This window comes from Sminthopsis crassicaudata, chromosome 2 (assembly GCF_048593235.1).
Source record: "Sminthopsis crassicaudata isolate SCR6 chromosome 2, ASM4859323v1, whole genome shotgun sequence".
In the NCBI taxonomy this organism is placed as follows: Eukaryota; Metazoa; Chordata; class Mammalia; order Dasyuromorphia; family Dasyuridae; genus Sminthopsis; species Sminthopsis crassicaudata.
The window spans coordinates 278683931-278705347 of record NC_133618.1 but is presented as its reverse complement, the minus strand read 5'-3'; positions in this window follow the sequence as shown (position 1 = coordinate 278705347).

Below are 21417 nucleotides of genomic sequence, written 5' to 3'. Positions count from 1 at the left end.
GTTATTAGTGATTTTAATGGCTAAATTTGATGGCTTTTTCTCAGTTCTCATTCTTCTTAACATTGCTGCAGTGTTTGGCATTGTGGACCCCATTTTCCTGCTGATTACTCTCTCCTCTCTGGTTATTCTTGAAACTTCTCTTTTGGTTCTCGCCTGCAAGTCTGATCAGTCTATTTCACTCTCCTTTTATTGATCTTTATCTATATTGTATCCCTTAACCATGGTTTATAGCCCCTGGTTATGTGCTGGGACATTTTCTCACTCTAGATTTTCTCATTCTTTGTGACTTCATCAGTTCTTGTGGAATTACTTCCCATCCTAGTTTTTTTTTTTTCTTGAGCATATTACTAACCTTTTAATGATCTGAACTGACAGTCCTATAGACATCCCAAATGCAATAAATCCAAAACCTAAGTCGTTCTCTCTCTCTCTCTGTCTCTGTCTCTCTCTCTCTCTCTCTCTGCTCTCTCTCTCTCTCTCTCTCTCTGTCTCTCTCTCTCTCTCTCTCTCTGTCTCTCTCTCTCTCTCTCTCTCTCTCTCTCTCTCTCTCTCTCTCTCTCTCTCTCTCTGTTTCAGAACCCACACCTTTCCTGAATTTTTCGATTACTTTTGAGGGCATTCTCCCAGTTACCCAGAGTTGTAACCGAGAATTGTCCTTGACCTCTTGATTTTCCTCACTCTACATAGCCCATCAATTGTCAAATCCTTCAGATTTTTGCCTCCATATTTTTCATTTCTGTCCACCTTCTCTTTCCTCCTGTAATTACTGCCTTAATTTAAGTACCCATGACCCTCACCTTGACTGTTTCAAGTCCTAATTGGTCTCTCCTTCAAGTTTCTCCTTCCTCCAATTCAGTCTCCACACAACTGCTAAAATGATTTTCCTTAAATGCAAGTCTATGCATGCACTCCTTTATTCAATAAACTGCAGTGTTTGAGGCATAAAATTAGAACTTAATAAATACTTGTTGAATATTGATTCATATTACCACTAGGGTCAAATATAAACTCTGCTTGGCATTTAAAGTCCTTTACAACCTCATTCCAATTACCTTTCCAGGTTTTTGCTTCATGCATTCTGTGGTTAAACTAAACTGGTCTTCTTGATGTTGCTTCCAATACTCCTCTTTCTCTGCCTTCCTGTAATGTTCTTCCTTAATTCTTTCTCTTAAAATACCTAGTTCCTTCAAAACTCAGTTCAATGCAATCTTATTATACGAGAGGCATTTTCTCACCCAAAATAAATGGCTAATATTCATGTTGTGTATATCTTCCATAAACTTGTTTATATATATAGCCTATCTTTCTTGTTCAAAAGTAAGCTCTTTGAGGGCAATGAATGTTCCAGCTCTTAGTACTATGCTTGGCACAGGATATGCATTTAATAAATATCAATTGAGTAATTATTGATAAGTCAAGATACCAGGGATTGGAGAAATATAACAAAAAATTAGAAGGACTAAACACAGGTAGATTGTAATCCAGCCATTTAGCATAGTGTCATGCACATAGCAGGTGCTTGATAAGTGCTGGGGGATACACACACAAAATGAAAACCAGTTCTTTCCCTAAAGGAGCTTTCAATTTTCCTGATGAGATATAATATATAAACAAATAAGCAATAGAAACAATGACTTGAATGTCCACCAACTAGGGAGTGGCTGAATAAGTTATGGTATATAAATATAAGGGAATATTATTTTTTCTATAAAAAATGATGAGCAGGCTGATTTCAGAAAAGCCTGGAAAGACTTATATGAACTCATGCTGAATGAAGTGAGCAGAACCAAGAAAATATTGTACACTTTAACAAGAAGATTATGTGATGATCAATTGTGATAGACCTGGTTCTTTTCAACAATAAGGTGAAGCAGTTCCAAAACACTTGTGATGGAAAGAGCCATGCACATCCAGAGAGAAAACTTTGGATATTGAATGTGGATCAAAGCTTAGTATTTTCACCTTTTTGTTGTTGTTGTTATTTGTTTGTTTGTTTTCCTTTTTGATCTGATTTTTCTTGCACAGCATGATAAATATGAAAATATGTTTAGAAGAATTGCACATATTTAACCTATATTGTATTGCTTCTTATCTTGGGGAACAAGGAGGAAGGAAGAAAAATTTGGAACACGAGATTACGTAAAGGTGAATGTTGAAAATTATCTTTTCATGAATTTGGAAAAATAGAATACTATTAAAAGATAATGTCAAAAAATGACTTGAGAAGGGTCTAGAGATCACTGACCTCCAGGGAGATCACATGTATTTACTGGTATCTTTTTTGTTTAATGAAGAATATTAGATAGATATTTTTAAACATATTGAGAAGAGGCTGCTATTTATTTTTTTATTTAGTCTTATTTTTCAACTTTTTAAATTTTTAAATTTAATCCCATTTTTCTCCCTTTATAACTTACTTAACATGGTAGATTAGGGTTGTTATTTCTTTTAAATAAAATATGAAAACCAATAATTTGTTTAAATGGTTTCCCCCTTATCATTAAATTTAAAACTCAAACCACACATTATTATGATGTTGACATACCACAGAGTGTTCCATGTGGGGTTATTACAACACTTCTTGGGTGGTTTGGGGCAAAAGGCCAAGGGTTTGTATAATAAATCCAAGTCTTATCCTAAGATAGGCTCTAAAGAATTTTAATCTTATATTAGAAGAAAGCTGTACTTTGCCACTTGAATTCCAAGTAATATAATGCTTTAAGAATTCCTCATTTTATCTTTCAAGTATAGATCACTGTCCTTCCATTCCTAAAGTAGATGTTATAATGAACTTCTAGAGCCAAGAAAAATCATGATCGGTGACATTGTCCTGTGCTGATTGGTTTCTTTGAACCTAGTTGGTACTTAGAAGACAGACATATTGTCAGTCATCAAGGCAGTACTTGAAATCTTCCCAGCTTGGCTGGACTTGCTAGAAACTGTGCTCTTCTGACTAACTAAGAAGCCATAGTTATCTTCATATCACAGTGAGGCACTGAAGCAGCACTTTAGAGGAAATGAGTGTCCTATGGGTATTATTATCACATTGCGAGGTATTTGAACTTTGTATCTCTTGTGGAAGAATGTGACCTGGTGGAAACACCAGTAGATTTGAATTTGGGAATCTGGGGTTTGAATCTAGCTTAATTAGCTGTTAAATTTGTGTTTAATTGGTAGGTGGCCATAGACCATTTTCCACATCTCAATTTCAATTTTTATAAAATGAGAATAATTAGATTGTAAGGTCTCTAAGAGCAGAAATGATTTTTGCCCGTGTTTGTATACTTTGCACTTCACACAGTGCCTAGAACGTAGCAGGTATTTGTTGACTACTTACCTCACAAGGTTGTGGTGAAAGTATTTTATAAACTTTAAAGCTTTATCAAATGTTCTATCATTCTCCTTTCTCCTTTTTAAAAAAAATCTCAGTACTGCGTATGAATTCCTTATGACATGTGACACTAGAATTATAGGTTTGATATTATTTCACCAGAATCACACATCTGAGTAAGTATCTGGGGCTTAATTGAACCTTGGTCTTCCTGAGTCCAGACTTAGAACTCTATTCATTGTGTCATTTAGCTGCCCTAAAAATAAAGCAGAGTTAATGTGGGCTATATGATTTCACATGGAGCTTTGTTATATAGAATCTTTCCATGCAATGCACATAAACACATACATACAATATTCTGTCTGCCTATCTGTCTATCTATCTATTACAGTATTACATGTCTGTGATTTTCTGTCTCTCTCTTTGTCTATCTCTTTCTGTTTCTCTCTTTCTCTGTCTCTCTCTTACACACACATACACACACACACATCCTGCTGCTCTGACATTGGTTTTATTTTTTATTTTTTGGTGATATCATTAGCAGAGGAAGCGCCATATAAGGCAATGCCCTTTACTTTATAAACTCCCTTTGTAGAGTCAACAAAGCGATACAGTGGGTAGCACTGCACTCAAAGCCAGAAAGATCTGAATTCAAAATCAGACAGATACTAGCTTTGTGATCATGGGCAAGTCACTTCGCTGCTCTTAGCCTCAGTTTCCTCATCTATGAAATTGTGGTAATAATAGTAGCTATTGGGGCAGCTAGGTAGCACAGTGGATAGAGCACCAGCCCTGAAGTCAGGAGGACCTGAGTTCAAATCTGATCTCAGACACTTAACACTTTCTAGCTGTGTGACCCTGGGCAAGTCACTTTACTTTAATTTCCTCAGCAAAATAAAAAAAACAAAACAAAATAAACAATAACATCTATTTCCAGGTTTATTTTTATCAATTATATTAACATTTTTAAAGTGCTTTGGAAACTCAAAGTATTATATAAATATTGGATATTTTTGTTATCATATTATATATTATATGATATCTTATATAATATGTTATGTATAATTATATACAAATTCAGAAAAACCTGGGAAGAATTGTATGAACTGATTCAAAATGTAGTGAGCGGAAAATTGGACAGCAAAGTAACAACAATATTGTAAAGATATATAACTGAAAGACATAAGAACTTTGATCAATGAAATTACTAACCCACAGTCTGGAAGGTAAATGAGGAAGCATGCTCCCCATTCCCTGAAAGGCCCATTATAGATTTAAGTGATCAAGAATTGAAGATATGATATACATTTTATATATAATAACACATAATATAATATTATTATAATTGTTATTATTACTCTTGTAGCCCTGCAACTTACAGTCTTAGAGAATTGTCTGGAGGCACTGAGTAGGGTAAATTATTTGCCTAGGTTCACATAGTGTCCAAGAGTATTTAAAGTCAGATACTATCTATGAATGTTGCTCTAGACCTATTACCTAAATAACAACAAATAAGGAACTGAAAAAAAGTATGATTTTATAATTTATAAAGATGAATAATAAGTGCTGGAATGAGTAAAAATTATTTCTTTTTTCATTCATATTATTGACATTTTACCCTACAAAGTATTTTTTAATGTTTTCCAAACATTTTTGTAAATTTTATTTTCATTCTCAATTTGATGAATGTAAGAAGAAAAATTTCATTTACAAAGTACAGAAAAAATTAGTGAAAATGTATAGAATAGTATATGGTATTTCCTAAGCAGCCTTGCCTCTTTAAATATTCCTCTAAGTGTTCTTAAAGCTGTCTCTTTCTTTTTTGCATTCCTATCAATAGCTCCCATCTTCCTCTCAAATAAAAAAAAAGAAAAACATATTCTCCCTAACAAATAATCACACTCAAGGTAAACAAACCCACATATTATCAAGTCCAAAAATGTCTCATTCAGTGTCTTAAATCCATCATGGCTCTTTCAGTGAATGGATAACATGTTTCCTCATCTGCTCTCTGACTCTTGATTGATCATTTCATTAATCAGAGTTCTTAAGTCTTTCAAATTTGTTTTTCTTTACAATATTGTTGTTACTTTGCTATCCTGTGCTCTGATCAGTTCACTTTGTATCATACATACATATATATATATATATATATATATACATATACATATATATACATATATACATATATATATGTATATACATATACATACATAGTCTGTACAGCCCTTTGAGAGTGGGGAATTTTTTGTTTATTTTGTCTTTGTATCCGTAATCACCAAGCACTGAGCTCAGCATATAGTTGGTACTTAATAAATGTTTATGAGATTGAATTAAGTTTAGCATAATTAGCAAATCATTAAGTTCTAAAGTATTAATTTCGAATGTAGTTTAAATATCACTTGGAAATTTGTATCTTGATTATTTTGAAATGCTTTTTTCTTTACAGATAAGAGTGGGAATGTCTTTACTGGTTGGGACATCAAAGACATTTTTGTTATTGTTGTTGTCTGACACTTTTGTTTCCTCATTTGGGATTTTCTTGGCAAAGATATTGGAGTGAATTTGCCATTTCCTGCTCCAGCTCATTTTACAGATGAGGAAACTGAGGAAAACAGGGTAGAGTGTCCAGAGTCACACAACTAGTTAATGTCTGAAATCATATTTAAATTCTGGTCTTCCTGATTCCAAGCTGAGTGTTCTATCCATTGAACTACTTGATTGTTCCATAGAGAGACCAAATCCAGCCTTTCATTCAAGCTTTTATCTGTTACTGCCTGAGCTTATTGTTATTGTTTTAGTAGATGAGAAAGAATAGTGTTATCAGGCTCAAGTTGGCTTTGCTCTGTGAAAGCACTGCCTTATAAATTATAGAACTTCCAAAGAAAGTACAGTTGATATCCTGCACTTCTCCTGTTAAACAATTTTGCCAGCCCTCGTCCTAACAACACCCCTTTTGAGGGAGGTTTTGTTGCTGAGGAAATGAAACCATTGTGTAAATTATATCTCCTCATCTCACTCCTCCCCAGAAAGCTAGGAAATACTAATCATGTATGCCTCTAACCTCTGAAATTTTTTAGGTTATTTGGGCTCTAGACCTTTATATCTCTTAATCTTTTAAATGAAAATATATGCTTCTCTTTAATAGCATCAGAAGTAGGGCACCAATAAAAATAGAATCAGTTTTGCTAAAAATATCAGTAAACAAAAATAGAACCACCCTGTTGAAGTCTTCTTATGGTGTTTTATCTTTTGTGACCTTGGGTTCTTGAAAACTGTGCCAGCTGACTGTGAGTTCTGGGAGGTTCCACACAGCAGAACTAGCTTTGTATATTGTTGTAATAATGGGTTGTGTGTTATGGTCTGGGGACCAGCCCTGCTTAAGTACAGAGAGATTTATCACCAGAGAGCTCACCAACAAGGTGGATAATTTCTTTTCTCTGACAGAAACTATTAAGGCACAAAGAATTGTGATTTCTATCCTGGAAAAGAAACTTATATGAACAAAACCACAGATCCTACAAGTTTTAAAAATACTGAGAACTACAAGTAACATAATTCTTTTAGTGATTATGTGTATTGTGATACTTTTCAGAAGAAATTCTTATTATATAAGTAAAATAGTGGTAATATAACAGATTAAGAGAAACTTTCCCCACCTGGCTGCTTTCATGGACTTCATGATGCCCAGAAACTCATCTTCCTGCAAAGATTAAATCAATTCTGAAACTTTCATCTCCAGAAATTTTTCATCTCCTTTTCATCTCCTCAGATCATTTTCCACCTCAACTGTAGCACTTCATCATGCTCCCAAGTAGAATAATCTCTTTCCCTTTCTCTTTTCAACTTTTTAAAATGTTTTGTCTTTTCCCATTAAATTGTGAGCAACTAGAGTCAGGGACTACCTTATGCCTTTTTTTGTATCCTCAGTATTTAGCATGGTATCTATCCAATAGTAGACACTTAATAAATATTTATTGACCCCACCTCTAAATGTTTATTGATTCTGATGGATATGCAGTGGAGGACTGATGTGCAATAAAAACAACTGCTTGGTGATAATAATAATAATGTAAAGGAAAACAACTTTAAAAATATGTTGAAACATACTTTCTACCTCTTTGCAGAGATGAAGGAGATATGCATTGTCAGATGTGGCCAGGGTCTTGTTTGTTTTATGGGGCTACATATGCATATTTGTTACATGGGAGGGCTTCTATGTGGTAGGTTAGTGGGACTGACAAATAAGGCAGAAAAAAAGTAATGCATTTATCCATTCCACATCATAGGGGTTAGGGTCACAGTGTCCCCTTAAACTACATAAAATTTTTGGTCCTCCCTTTGTACCAAAGAAGTCTTAATTTTTTTTCTTTTTTTTGTGAGGTGTTTGCAGTATCTCATTGTAAAATTTAACTTAAGTATTTGGTCATAGACTGACTCTGTGTTGTCTGTTGCCCTTCATGTGTTGTTTGCAGCTTCTACAAAACTTCCCCCAAATTCCCATTTAATTTCTTATGACAATCCATAATATATCAAAACCTCATTGGGGAAAGTCATAATGTAGAAGGGATAACTGTTCAGCATTTTAAAGGGCACAAAAGTTGGGCCAGCTGGATAACACAGCAGGGAGAGCATTGGCCCAGGAACTCTCCGACACTTAACTAGTTGTATGAGCCTGGGCAAGTCACAAGAGTAAACAAAGAATTTAGAAGACATAAATTACATAATTTTATTACTATCTCCTTGGTTATATATGTATATATGTATATGCATGTATATATATATACAGGGTATCTGAAAAATTCTGAAAATCATAGTAAAGTTTAAAGTTATTAAGGCTTAGAACTGCATTCAGACTTTTCAGAAACTACATCTACATTTACATTTTATAAAAATAGACCGTGACTATGCTGGCATTGGTTTCTCTTGCCAAGAGCCCTCTCCCTATCTCTGCCACTTTCATCCTGACTAAAGGAGTGGAATGATTCATAGGCTGATGTGGTTGCTCTGTTGGTTGATTTTCTTTAAATATTTGGTTATGAAGGAAGATTACATAGTGGAGGGAAATGATTGATATAGAAGACAAAAGGAATCAATATAACTTTATTTATTTTATTGAAGGTGATACAATCAAACAATCCATAGAGAATTTAAATGCCCACTATGGACCAAGGACTATGCTAATCAATATGGAAACCTTATTTAATTTATTTCAGATTGCTTGCTGTCTTGGGGAGGGGGAAGGGAAAACATTTAGAGCACATAGTTTTACAAAAATGATTTACAAAAGCTATCTTTACATGATTTGGAAAAATAAAATGCTATTTGCTAGAGATAGAAAAATACTACTTGTTGGAGACAGGACAAAAAGAAAATAGGCCCTATTTACTTCAAATCATCTGACTCTACTACAGTGCCCTCTTTACCATACTTTCTGTACCATATCTGTTTTCATTCACTTCCCACCATTAACAATAATTTGTCAATATTTCCATGTAGTTTCAATCCATCACTCCCTCAGCTAATTCTATAGTGGTGAGAGTTGTATGTTGAAATTTCCCTTCAGACCTTTGAACTGGTGTTCCTTTGCATTTTCCTATTTTTTATCCTCCCAATCTTATGATTTGGGAAGGTCCAAGAGATGAGATTGAGGTGACAGACAGGAAAAGAAGTCCTTTGAGGGTTGAAGAACAAAACTAGTATCTAGTCATGGAAGAACTAGGGTACTAAGTAAGGAACTAGGAACTGGACTAAATAATAGGAATCCAGCCCCTAGGAAACTGAGGAATGAGCAATCTCAGATACTGGGAATTAAAGATTAAAACAGAAACTCAGACTGGTAATTGTGATATTAAGATAAAAACATAGTAGATTCTAGAGTGACTTAGGCTGTTGAACTAGTGAACAATAGGATAACTGCCACAGTGTATAGAGTATGGGTTTGGAATCAGGAAGACTCATTTTTAGGAGTTCAAATCTGGCTTTACATACTTACTGGATGTGTAACTCTGGACAAGTCACTTGATCTCTTTTTGTCTCAGTTTCTTCTGTAAAATGAGCTGAAGAGGGAAATAGCAAACCACTCCAATATCTTTGCCAAGGCAAACTGCAAAATAGACTCATGAAGAGTTGGATATGACTGAATAAAAAAAGGTAGAAGACCATCCCTATCTGTAAGGAACTCAATTTTAACAAGAGAGGCAACACACTGACAAGTATATACAAACAAGTTATATATATATATATATATATATATATATATATATATATATAGGATACATTGGAAATAACTAGAGAAGGCTTCTTGAAAGTGAAATTTCAGCAGAGTTTTGAAGGAAGCCAAGAATCAGAGATGAGAAAGGAGAACATTTCAAGCAGGGAGCCAACCAGTAAAAATGCCTTATTTTGTGAGATAGAATGATTTAGTCAAAGAGCAGCAAGGAGGTCTATGTCACTAGATCCTAGAGTGGAAGATGGGGAAGGGCTCTGAACATCAGAGGATTCTGTATTTGACATGATTAGGACTATACTTATAGAAAGATCATTTTGATAATTTTGTAAATGATAGACTGAAGTGGGGAAAATTTTGTATCAGTATCTATCTTCCCAATCAATATTGGATCTCAAAAATTAAAATTGTCTTATAATTAGGTAGTTTCACCAATTCCTTATTATCAAATAGCTTCCAAGTGGTAAAAAAAAATAAATTTCATTTATTCTCCCTGGCTTAGGGACTGTTGAGCCGGTTTTTTGACTTCTAATTTTAGCCCTCTATTTTTTCATGGAATCATAAAATTTGAGAACTAGGTCATAGCCTGCCCCCACCTTGAGATCATCAAATGTACTCTCATTACTTTTCAAATGAAGAAACAGATGCACAGAACTTCTGTGTCTTGTTCAAAGCCAAGCAGTAATCTAATGAAAAAGTTTGGAATTCTTTTGACACTTAAGTCTAGTTTTAGGAGTAATGGGTTGAAGGCCCAGAGAGGCAAACAGGCATGATATGATAAAAATCTTCTTAACAATTAGAGCTATTCAGTAGTGAAATGAACCATCTCAGGAAATAATGGGTTCCTTCTCATTTGAAGTATTCAGGTATCAGCTAGACGGATGAACATTCCGGTTGGATTGGTAGGCTCAGAGGTCCCTCCCTTCTATGACATTCTCTGATTCTTTCCCCTGAACGCTGCTTTTTCTGTTGGCTTTTGAAATCTTTTATCTACAATACAGAGAAGTCAGGATAACAAAATTTGGACTTCCAGTAATAAATTGTCTGATCAACTATACACTTCAACAACAGTACTGTATGAGGATGTATTCTGATGGAAGTGGAAATCCTCAACATAAAGAAGATTCAACTCACTTCCAGTTGATCAATGATGGACAGAAACAACTACACCCAGAGAAGGAACACTGGAAAGTGAATGTAAATTGTTAGCACTACTGTCTATCTACCCAGGTTACTTATACCTTCGGAAGCTAATAATTAATGTGCAACAAGAAAATGGTATTTACACACATATATTGTATCTAGTTTATATTGTAACTCATGTAAAATGTATGGGATTACCTGCCATGGGGGGAGGGAGTGGAGGGAGGGAGGGGATAATTTGGAAAAATGAATAAAAAAAAAAAGAAGATGGAAAAAAATAATAAATTGTCTGATCAGGGAAGTGTCAGATGATCTTTTTTTCTCTCTCTTTCCCATCTATATGTTGTCATCCTTTTCTCCTTCCTTCACTCCTCTCCCAAGTCCTCATTAGGCAAAAAAAAAAAAATGATTTCTGTTTTCTGTCCCCTGGGATATGGCTCTCAGTGCAGCTGTTCCTTGCAACCTTCTAGCACTTTGGTGCCACATTGACTTTTTTTTTTTTTTTTTATCACTTCTAGAAATACTGCATAAGCTCCTTTGACCCATCTACCCCTTGGGCTATTGGTTAACATAGCTATTTACAATCTTGCCTAGAAGGGAATAACATAATCATAATAATTTATTGGATTTATGCATAGCTTTTCTTTGAAAAGCTCAAAATAAGCTCAGCTGTGGAGATGTAACTGATTTAGGTCAGCTTGATTTCTTCTATCTCTACTTATGGACTAAGATTATTAAATATTCAGGAGATTGGTTGCTGTGCACTACTCACCACACTTTTCCCCACATAGCAAAAAAAGATTGTTTGTGCTTGGGGGTGATGGAAAAAAGCAGTTGGTTTAGATTGTATATATATATATATATATATATATATATATATATATATATATATATATATATATATATATTTTTTTTTTTTTTTTTTTTTTTTTTTTGGTAACAAACTGGTCATGAAAATGAAAGGCAAAGGGTATTGGCCTAAATAGGATTTTTTTTCATACAACTCTGTTGTTTTGGGAGCAACTTCATCTGGCATAACTAACATTTTTTATGAGAGAGAGAGAGAGAGAGACGAGAGAGAGAGAGAGAGAGAGAGAGAGAGAGAGAGAGAGAGAGAGAGAGAGAGAGATGGAGGAGGAGGAGGAGGAGGAGGAGGAGGAGGAGGAGGAGGAGGAGGAGGAGGAGGAGGAGGAGGAGGAGGAGGAGGAGAAGGAGAAGGAGAAGAAGAAGAAGAAGAAGAAGAAGAAGAAGAAGAAGAAGAAGAAGAAGAAGAAGAAGAAGAAGAAGAAGAAGAAGAAGAAGAAGAAGAAGAAGAAGAAGAAGAAGAAGAAGAAGAAGAAGAAGAAGAAGAAGAAGAAGAGGCGGAGGAGAAGGAGGAGAAAGAGGAGGAGGAGAATGGAAAAATAGCAATAAAAGAGAAAGAGAGAGATTGAGAAGAAAGAGAATAGATGCTGTAAACTGGATTATTTCCAAAGCCTTGCTCTAGTTGCCCCAGACATCAGACTTAAGCCCAGAAAAGGGTCCCTTGCTTCCTGTCTCATCATTTTCGTTATATAAGATAGGATTCAACTCCAGAGCCAACATAGTTCCCTGTTGTCCCCCAACCAGCTAGTGGATGGTCTCTAGAGATTTCTAAACCTTCATTTATGTGCCTGTCAGTCAGATGAAAGCCAGGGCTACTCTGCATGCATAAGGTACTGTAGGTTGGTCTACAGCAGAAAATGATAAGGGGAGGTTTTCATTGGCTAGTGATTTGCCCACGTTTTCAGAATAAGAACCTATTTGCTTTAGAACTGGAATTATTGTTTAGCAGTTTAAATTCCACTTTTAAAGATTTCTCTTCTTTCTCATCTTCTGTCCTCATCAATTCCTATTTTAAAGGCTTTTAGGCAGGCCATGAAACAACTCTTATCAAGAACTGAAAATATATTGTTATAATTTTGAGAGGTCAATCAGAAAACTATTAAAATTTTAACTGGGGAAATATTTTTTGCATTGCAATTTTTTTCTTAACACTAATTTCAATGTCCCAAATTTATTTTTTCTTTTAATGAATATGACACAAAGTATGACAAAATTTTGATCTTTCATTCTTCTAAACCACAAAGATCAGAGTGCTTTTATGGAAATCTGTTTAAACTCGTAGATTTTTGTCCAAGGAGCAATTCTTTTCCTTCCGTTTAAATCTTGCACATCGTCTGTTTCTTACAGAGCTTCCGTATTGTCTCGGTCTCCACTGGAAATGCAGTAAGGATTCCTAGCACATCCCAGTTGCCATGGCAACAGCAGTCTTTCCCATAATGAGCTGCATCATCTGAACTGATGTCACAGCATCATGCAGCAGGTCAAACAAGGCATCTCCTAGTATTGCATCCTACAGATGTGCCGTAAACATCAAAAGAGGATGGTTAGAGCAAGAGATGGTAAGTGTTAAATGTCTGTGTCTTAATTGCACGGCTGTTTTGTTGGTTAGTTCCTGTCTTTCTTTCCCAAGGCAGAGACATGGGAAGGCTGCCTGCTTAAAATGGACTGGGAAGGAAGCTACTGCTTTACCTAAATCTGTTTTTCAGGAAGCTAGGCTGAGACAAAGGCCTATAAGAGCCACATAGGAACCAAAATATTTATAATTGTTCTTGTTTCTTCACTGTCATTTTGGATATCCTCCTTAGATTGGCTCAGATGTATATGATAATTTAATCTGGCAGTAAAACATTCTTAGAAATAAGTGTTGCCCTGTATTTGAATGGAATAAGAGATATGTATCTCTTTAAAATGTTGACTCATTAATGAGTTCTTTGCTCTTATGACTTAAGAAACATTTCAGGGTTTGCAGCATGAAATCTATTATTTACCTCGGTTGGGTTTCATTTCCCTTATTTCACTCACATTGTAATAAACTAGTTAGTGCTGAATAAGCATTTCACACAGCACTAATGTGAAATATGATCTTGTACAGTGTTCTAGATGGCTTTTTTATTTTTATAAGGACAAACAAAAGTTGAATTAAATGATACAGTTGTCATGGTTCATGAAATAGTTTCTCAGAGCCATTTTTATAAACATTCAAATAGTTGAAAGACTCTCTCGATATTGTTCATTCCTACGCATTTCTGCTCAAGTTTCTCTGAAAAATGTTATAGAAATTATTTACAGACTGACTTTTAGCTGAGAAAGGAACTGTCTCTTCTCTGCGGCAATTTCAGGGAAAGGTGTAACCCCTGGGATGGCATGTCTTAAGTGATGGTGTAGCTGATGTCCCTCACTTCACCTTAACCAAAGTCCAGGAGGCTGAATTGTACCAGTTTCCTCAATTTTTATGTCAAACATCTTTCTTTCTCTGGAATTTCACTGGTCTAGATATAACCTCACCCAAATTCTGCAACTCTGGATAAACAGCTTTTGGTTTCTATGTTTCTGGGTTTAGTTCCAGAAGTCTTGATTCTAATGCTGTGGTGGTTGTCATTACTCTTATCTGACAAGAAGAGAGAAAATCAGAAGTGTGTTTGTTGTTCTTTGTTTTGGGGAATGAATATAGAAATGAGTTTCCCCAGTGGAGATGAAGGGGAGAAAGGAGGAAGCATATGTCAATTCAAATGATCAATATGTGCACTTGGAATTAGGGAGTGGTCGGTCTTTTGGTTCGGGGCTGCAGAGTTGTTAGTTTGTATTGGAGGAAAGTCTGGTAGAAAGACAGAATAGCATCCCCCCAAGCCTCTCCTATCAGAGATGAGTATTTTTAAAAATAGATTAAAAATTAGTAATACTTATGAAAACTGGCTCCAAAAAGCTTCTTTTTCTTCCTTACACTGATCTGGTACTAAAAAGTCCTTAGCTATCAGTTACGTTATCTGAACTGCATCATCTATCTGTTTCCATTATGGCTAAGCTTATGATGGTGTCTTGAAAACTACCTGATATGACAGAGGTCAGGGTAGTTTTACTTCATTTCAAGCACTTAGGAGGGTGAGTTGTTCATCTCTTGCTTTCTCATATTGTATGATGGGAGCAGAAAGCTCTTCTGGGATTGCTGGGTGTGAGCAGAGCAGGATCGAAGAGATAAGGTGACTGGGGACAGAGGAAAGGGGGAGGCAGGGGGGAGGGAAGTGGTAGATAAATGGGGAAAAGGAAAATGTCTACCAAAGTGGCTGAATGATTGGGGAAAATAATCCACTGACGACTTTAAAAAAGAAAAGAAAAACAAAAGTTGCTACTGAGGAGATCTGTAGCTAGGATAGATTTTGCTTGATAATTTTCAGAGTAAGGAAGGAATATAGAGTAACCAAAGGCAGTAAGTGTATCAGTGATTCGTTTTCAGTTACTCCCTTTCTGATAATCTGTACAGTTACTGGAAGTTGCAGAAAACAGATGCTTCTAGGACTAATAGAGAAAGTGAGGGATAGTGCTAAGTGTGGGGGAAGGGCATGGATGGGTGTGGACTGATGCAGTTACTTAGCAAAAAAAAAAAAAAAAAAAAAAGGTACTTCCGGGCTGGTTGAGCATCTGATTTTCCCCCTTCCCCCAACGTTTGAAATGGAGATTACGTTTCCTCAAATACTTAGGGTTGTGTATTTTCCTTTTACCCCAAACGAACAAAACTCTCCTAATGGGAGTGGCCATCAGGATCCTAGTTTTCTTTGCGAAGGATGGTAGCCCTTGAAACTCTACGCTGCTTGTTTTAATTACTGGGGCTGGGGCTATTTCAGTTGCTTAAGCTTTAATATATCCCCAAGGGGTAGAGAGGGTGTATCTGGGAAAGGGAGGAGGGGGAAGGGAAAAAAGGAAGAAGGAGGAGAAAGAAAAGGGGGAAAAACCCAAAGAAAGGACAAACAAGCATTTGCCTCTTTTTCAGTACTGATGCATCCTGGAAACTTTTCCAGGACTCATATAGTTCTGCTGATGATTTTAAAAATACTAACGAGCCTGCCAAGTAGGAGTTCTTAATCTGAAACTATAGATCCTTAGATTTTGCAGGGTTGGGGGAAAGGAGGAAAAGATGAAAGTGGATGGGGGGAAAATTATGTCTTTATATTTAAAAACAGTAATTGAAATTTATCTTTTCCTTCAATTATAAATGTAATAAATATTATTTTGAGGAGTTCATGGGATATACCAGATTGCCAAAGAGATCCATTGACACTGAATAGTTAAGAATTCCTTCCTTAGACCAAGGCTTCTTAAACTTTTTCTATTCATGGTCTCTTTTTGCCAAAGAAATTTTTACATGACCCCAGACATATAGGTATATAAAATAGGTATACAAGTCAAACATTTACTGACCCTAAATCATAATTTCATGACTTCCACATTTAGTTAAGAGAGCTAAGAAACAGCAAACCATAGTTGTGTTGTATAATATATGTGACTTGGTCTCAGAAAACTCAGATCTCCTATTGGAATGAGGTGGGGATTAGGGTCACTCTTGCAATGTAAGAATATGCTGAATTGTTAGTTGCCTATGGAATGTATGTATGTTTATGAAATCTTAATTGTCTACTCCAAATAGTAAGTGTTGAGCCTTCAAAATTGTCACTGTTCCACCCCATTCCACATTGATCCACATAGTCTAATAAAAAAAAAAATAGATCCACAAGTGGGAATGAAATTTCATCTCTTATCCTGAGATGGAGCCACAGGCCTTGACAGGTTGTTAATTCTGGGGAGATCTGAATATATGTATTTCTCCAGAGAGTATAAATTTCCCTAATCTGAATCTTAAAGCACCCTACTAGCTTTTCCTGACATCTTTTATTAGGAAATGGGATTCTTGGAAAAACTAAATGAAATTGGCATGGATGGTGGGTTCATTCTGGAACCATTCCTGAACGTGTTCCTGAGATCTGATACTTAAAGTTAGATTCTTAGAATATTACCCATACCTTCATTTTACAGAGGAGGAAACTGAGTCTCAGATAAGCAAAGTGGTGGCTTTGATTTAACTATTAAGAAAACATCTGTTATCTGATCTCGTTTTAAGATGCCTAAGTCCAGAATTACTCTTTTCTCTAAACCTTGAATTTGTTGTGTTGTTTCTATCTATCTCCAAGTCATTTGTAAAGAAAAGAAGTGGATTTTGCTTTCCTGTATTCTCTAGGTACTGGTTGTTATGCTCTGAGGGTCCATTTCAGAGATTTGTGTTTAAAGAGGAGCAATTTCTCTGTACAGTAAAGGATTGACTGTTGCCCATGTTTCATAGAGAATCCAAATTTTGCTTACACTAGAAAGAGTTAATCTCATGCCCTCTCTGAGAAGCCATATGTCTAATATGAATTGATAGTCACCTTTGCATCATCTTCCTTATTTACCTCTGGCAGTCTCTACCCTGGCTGTCATTCTGAACCTGCTATATGGGAATCTTGTCATCTTCCTTTTATGGGGATAATGGACACACTGATAATCTGATATTGCCTCTGGCATTACTTGCATTTTACAATCTAGTTTCAAAACTCCTTGGGGAGGGCAGGAGATGGTTAAGATAGGATGGCAATTCAGCTTTGCCCTAAGGAAACCCTCAAGCTTTCTTCCTAACACTCCAGGAGAAGTCTGATGGGAAAAGTGATGAGAATCTCAGGAGGCACTTTATTCAAGTCAGCTTCCAAGAAAGCAAGGGGAAAAAAAGTTAGCCACAGCAGGTTAAAATTAGTATTTCTATTGAAAATTTGGAGGTGTGTTATTGGAGAGAAAGTCACTTTGTTTTTGTTTAAATTCTAGAGCAGATGAATGGTAGTTTGTTTTTAATTTCAGTAGTCCTTAGTAAATAGATTTCTCTCATTCTATAATGGTTTTATATTGTATATACATCAGTAGACAAATACAATACCATCTTCCTATCATTTTTGCCAGTATTTGTAACATCATACTCCTCTTCCTTGGAGTCTTTGCTCCTTCGATGTCTGATTCTAATAGATGATCTTTGGCCTTATCTTGCTTGAAACCAGGCTTCTCAAGGCAATTGCCATCTCCAAACCAAACTCACAGTGCATGGATCTCTTCATTTCCTTATGTATTGTCTTTATCCATTAGGATATATATTCCTCAAGGACAGAAGTCATCTTGCTTGCATATATATATAAAATGTGTGTATGTATATATATATATATATATATATATATATATATATATATATATATATATATATATATATATATATATATATATATGTATGTATACCCAACCCTTAGTCCATTGCTTAGTGTTCAATAGATGCTTTGTATATCTGCATGTTGATAGTATGTTTATAAACATCCTGATGTTGTGAAGCTTAATTTTAATTCAGTAAACAATTAGCATATTATGGTTAGAAAGTGTGATCACATTTTATCCTTGCATGTTCAATTATAATAAAAAACAACAATGATACTTATACTTCAGTTTAAATGACACATAAGACCATCTGCTTTATATTAGAGTAAAAGACAGTTCTCCACTTTTAAAGGGATTCTCCATTGCATAGTGTCAAGAAGTTACCCCTTGCATATCAGGCTTTGTCACAAGTAGAATGAGGCAACTGAATGAGAGGATGTCTTAGGTTCCTTCTAGGCTTAAGAATCTGTGATGACATGGCTCTATGTCCCCTTATTACATTAAGAATATTTCATATTTATATTTAGAGTTGAAAGGGAACATAGTTATTATCAAATTCAGCTCTCTTATCTTGTTTATGAGGTAACTGAGGTAACTTGTTCAGAGATGACACAGTTGCAGATGAGTTGGGATTCATACAGATTCTCTGCTAATAAATACCTCATCCTTTCTAGTATACCATGCTGTTCATGATCTGAAATTACAACAATCCGAATTTTAGAAAATTAAATAAGCATTTCTTAAGCATCTACTAGTGCCAAGTACTGAACTCATTCCTGAGGATACAAAGACAAGAATAAAACAGGCCCTGCTGTTAAGAAATATATATCCCACTGGGATAAAACACAGCCCTACATAAATATATGACTATATATGTATGCATGTGTTTATATATTTACATACATATCATATATATTTATGTATATATGTTCACATGCATGTATAACATATTTATTTATACATGTATGTAAACATATACTACAACACCAGTATGTTGCAGTATGTATGTATATGTATATTGTAATACTAATATATATGTATATATGTGTATATATTATAATACCAACATTTATGTATACATGTGAATATACTATAATACATCATTATGTGTACATGCATATATACTATATATTATGTATGTGAATAAAATATTTTTATATATAAATATCTACATGTGTGTTTATGTGGCACACATATATGCAAAGTATAAATGTGCATAATATATAAAATAAATGCAAAGTAATTTAAGGAGTCACTAGAAACTGGAAGGAAAGGCCTCTTTGTAGGAGGTGTTACTTGAGCTTAGCTTTGAAGAACACTCAAGATTCTAAAGAACAGAAGTAATTCCAACATGCTTCTTTAAAACAAAAAGATCTGGGGCTAGATATCTGATTGGTTAAAGCAGTCTGCTAATGAGACAAGGTAAATGGGTTCAGTTTTCATGGATACTTCTAAGATTTTCTCTGTTCTGCTTGTCTGAACAGTTAGATAGTACAGTGGGCAGGACATCATGATCTGAATTAAAATGTGACCTCAGGCTCTTACTGGCTATGTGACCCTAGGAAAGTCACAACATTTTTCAGCCTCCATTTCCTCATGCTTAAATAGGAGATAATAACACCCATCTCATAGGTGTAATGAGGATAAAATAAGTTAATATTTTTAAAGTGCTTTTTATAAAAATGCTAGCTATTATGATTCTTGAACCCTCTGCTTGTCTTAAAAACCTGTGCCCTTGCTTTCAAGGGGAACTGGAGGAAAAAGGGAAAACATGTCCTCAATCACCAGTAGGATTTAATTAAAAAAAAAAAAAAAGAAAAGAAAAGAAATAGCCTGGAACTGATAGATCCATTTGTTTGTATTGGGGGTTTGGTTGAGGTGCGTCCTAGGGAGCACGTATTGAGTCATACATGGGTAGCCAGAAGCATCCAGGAGAGTATGGTGTATGCTTCATAACATGTACTTCAAACCCTGTTACGTGATGAAATAAAAATAAATAAAAGAAAGTAACGCAAAATTAAGACTGGAGGGGTAGACTGTGGCCAGATGATGTAGAACCTTAAATGCTTGGCTAAAAGTTTATATTTTCTACATGGCCAGAAATCCCTGAGAAAATTATTTTAGAGGCACTTTTCTCTTGCCTTACCCATACCTGGAATATATTCCTTCTTAACCTCTGCCTATTAAAATCCTATTTATAAGGCTTCTCATTTTAAAAAAAAAATAGTATTTTTCCAAATACATATAAAGATAGTTTTCAACATCCATTAAAAAAAAAAACTTTGTTCTAAATTTTTCTTCCTTCCCTCTCCCCAAAAAGCCAGCAATCTGATATAGGGTAAACATGTACAATCCTTTTAAACATATTTCCATATTTGCCATGTTGCACCCAAAAAAAATCATACCAAAAGGGAAAAAGATCATAAGAAATAAAAAACAAAAACAAAAAACCCCAAAAGGTGAAAATACTATTCAATTTATATTCAGTCTCCATAGTTCTCTCTGTGGATACAATTGGCATTTTCCATTCCAAGTCTATTAGAATTGTAAGGCTTCTTATCTTCATGAAATTTCCTCTTAGTTTCCCAAATGAAAGAAATCTTTTCCTCCCTCTTTTTTTCTTAAGTTCATTGTCTTGAGTATGAAAGACATAAAAAATCAGAGTCTGGCATAAGGGAAACCAGGTAGGAGGCTATACCTAGAAAAAAAGCAATTGGAGATTACATGTGTATGATGGGAACTGGAGAGGGAGGAGTGGGAGGTGGAAGTGATGCCAAAGTAAGTAGAAAGGAGTGGAAATAAAATCTATAAGATTTAGCAACTAATTGGCTGTGGATTCTCTCAATATACCCTGAGAGAGGGTAGGTGATGACCCTGAAGTTTTGAACTTTCCCTATATCCATTTCTATATGGTATGGACATTGATCTATATGTTTTAATCAACTCTAAAAAAATTCAGTAATTAAAAAAATATATAGTGTGCTGATGGTATTCAAGACTCTATGCTGAAGGTACAAAGTACATAGAAATCATGTAATTATTGTTGTATTTTGTAAATAGGAGCTGTACTTGAGGTTTCATTAATATAGGGAAACAGATCTTGATGAAGGATTCCTTCCATCATAGTAGAACAGAAATGATTTTGCAATTCCCAGGCTTAGATAATTGCCCACTGAAAGGTTCACTGATTTTCCCAAAGTCACATAGCTGGCATGTATGAAAGGTGGGTTTTAACCCCAGGTCTTCCTAATTCTAAGACTAGCTCTCCATTTACAATGCCATGAAGCTTTGTGTAAACTGTATATTATCCATGTAACATATTTATGTCCATAAGGGTTATATAAATGGGGCTTGAAAGAGGCATTAACAGCTATATCTTAAATCTTGCCCACTTGATCCCAAGGAAAAGTTTGATTCCTGTCCTGAAGGGACAAAGCTAGTTACTCTGTTTTTTGAGAGAGGTGCTATAGGACTAGAATAATATCTATTGATCCTCCTAAATACTGCGTTAGGAACACAACTGGTTTAGAATAAAAAGTTGCTAGCTTTCATGGTTACTATATCTTAAAGATGGTTAGAAACCATCTTTAAGATGGTTAGTCACCAACAGTTCCTTCCCACCAAATGCAAGTTA